Genomic DNA, 2,877 nt, shown 5'->3' with positions numbered 1-2,877 from the left:
AGCTTGATGTATTTCTCCATTTACCCCCTTACTTCCATACAAAAAATTACATAGCCATCAAAAAGGGGCAGAAAAACAAGAAGGGCAGAAAAAAAAATATTATTCAGGTTTTGCACAAAAATAGCACACACACACGCACATTCTTAGCATTCTCTCTCTCTCTCTCTCTCACACGCACACACATTTTACAAAATGAAATTTAATTGAATTATTATTAATCATCAGGTACATCAATTATTTACCCCCTGCCATGTAATTTTTTACCCCCAAGGGGTAAATTTACCCCTGGTTGAGAATCACTGCTTTAGACAATGTAGAACATTCAAACTGGATTCAAGGTCAAAGTATAAAAGTTGCTGGATTGTTTTTCAAACAATCATGCTTTTATCATAGTCAATGAGATATAGGGTGTTCAAGGGTGGGATCACCTCAAAATCTTTATTTGTTGGTAGATGGAAAACAAACTGTAAATGTTGTTTATGAAGAAGCTTTATTATAATATTAAATTTCTGAGATAAAGTTTATGTTTAAGTTATTACTTTGAAATATATGATTGTTGTTAAACTTATATTGTTTTAATTATGTTTAAACATTTCCTGTCAGTTGACGGGTATTTCAGCTTGTTGTGTATAATAACTAGATAAAATTCAAGGAATTTATGTAAATACTTAAAACATATACACAAATACTCAAACCACTCTATGTTAACTTGTTTAGTACAGAATTAAAATCCTTATTCTAAAATCGATCGAAGATATTGAAAAGCACTTTACATATTACGACATCGATTCACGTCATCTTCAATAGTAGGGAAAATAAACACTATGCAACCATAGAAATACAATAAGCCATAGGTCATTTGACTAGTTAATTTACATACTTAAACAAGTTCACTCAATCTACCAACCCTTCATCTTTATTTAAGACTAGTGTAAAAAAAAAACTTGAATAAAAAATAGGAAGTAGGAGTGGGAGCACCAAAAATTAAGGAAATAATGTAGGAATGCGGAGATAACATTGAACTTATTATTGTTGTTGTTTTAATACGTGCAACCTCAAAGTGGGTGTGGCCATCGCTTGAGATTTCAATTTGTATTGCATATTTGACCATTCCTCCTATAAATAGTACCGTATATGTGATATAATTATTTTTTAATGTTTCAATATCTCTATAGTTTCTCCACTATTTCTAGGTGTCATATTATTCGGTTGTGCTAAAATAAGTTCTTTTCTACTGGATGACATGACAAGGTAGGAATGGGTGCGATAACATTACAACACTAGATGGTTTTTGACAAGGTGCAACCTCAAATGTTGATTTTAGTTTACCTTTTTGATCATCATTTGTGATTTGAAAAAAAAAAATCACAACTATATCAACAATATTAGGCAAGAAATCTTTATCTAACGCAACATATTATATTACTAACAATTCATTTTTTAAATCTTCCGGGTTAGAACGTAGCTTTAATTTTAAAAACCTGTAAACATAAGAGCTATGAAGATGCTACATGTCTCGGATTTTTTTATTTATTAACCCTCCCTCACAGAGGAGGCATGGAGATACAAACTACATAAAAACATGCAAATATAGTTCATAAGGTGACTTAAAATACACACACACATTAACAAAATTAACAAGAAACCCATGTAACCTTGATAACCACGCTCCAGCATGCATGTGATATATTGTTTTAGGCAGTAATATTCTTGTCCAGCTTTTACCCATTTCCTGTTTTAAAACGTAGTTGAATGATAGACATATAGTACGTTGGTTTTTGAAGTTTCCACACAGTACAGTGTATTGTTATGAGTATTAGCGATTACGTAACAGACGGTTTTGGTGTTAGATTTACTTAAAAATAAAGTTAATTTATAATTGTGAAATAGTTTAATTGTTGTTAAACATACACTTATTTAACATTAACAGGTACTGAGGTAAGTAGGTTTGTAAATTGCAATACAAAATATTGAACTTGAACTGTTACTACTACTACAGTATTAATTAGCATTATTGTTAGACTATAGCCATTTCACGAAAGAGATTGTGTTTAGTTTGAGGATTGTGAGCTTGACTGTGACTTTCGGAAGGCTTAGAGTTAGATAGATACCTTATACTTGCACTGTTGCAGAGCTTGCTTCCTTGAGCCAAGTTGAGTATAGGTTAGAACTATTACTAATCAGTATTCTTATTTAATCAGGGGGAGGGAAATATCAGATTTAATAAGAGCAGAAAACAAGGAATCACATCGGGAAAAGAACAGATGAAAAGGTTGCTTTGGGGAGGGTAATAATGAGTGTTAACTGTTATGGTTAAAAACCCAGTACAGTCAGTACTAAAATGTATTTAATAATAATAATATTCAACAGTTAAAAGTATAGAGTTAGGGTCAGCTAGTACCATTATTTCGTACTAATAGTATTAATAATATAAACGAGCATTTGACAGCTTGCAATGAATAATAAAATTATGAAGAGGTTAATACAGCTAAGTCAGTAACTAAGTGTACCATACACTATAGTGTTAGTGGTAAGGTTATTTGTAAGTTATATTAGGGTGTTCAGAAAAACTAGGATTATAATTTACTTACCCGGTATAAAGAGACAGGATATTATATAGAACATGTTGACAGTTAAGTTGTGCCACCAAGGGACATTTTTGATAGTATATATAATGGTATTAAACTTGGGGCCCAAAGTTGGGGAAAGTTTTAGTACTTCTGTCATTTTAGAATGGTATTTTGAAACATTAAATTTGATAGAACTTAATAAAATGGTGGCCACCAATATTAAAAAAACTGAACTAATTATGTGTGGTAAACCCTTCACAACACAGTTACAATAAGTAACTAACAAGAAGTTGTAATATTAACTTTA

This window comes from Limulus polyphemus, unplaced genomic scaffold (assembly GCF_000517525.1).
Source record: "Limulus polyphemus unplaced genomic scaffold, Limulus_polyphemus-2.1.2 Scaffold6280, whole genome shotgun sequence".
Lineage (NCBI taxonomy): Eukaryota > Metazoa > Arthropoda > Merostomata > Xiphosura > Limulidae > Limulus > Limulus polyphemus.
Note: the sequence above shows the minus strand (reverse complement) of the source record.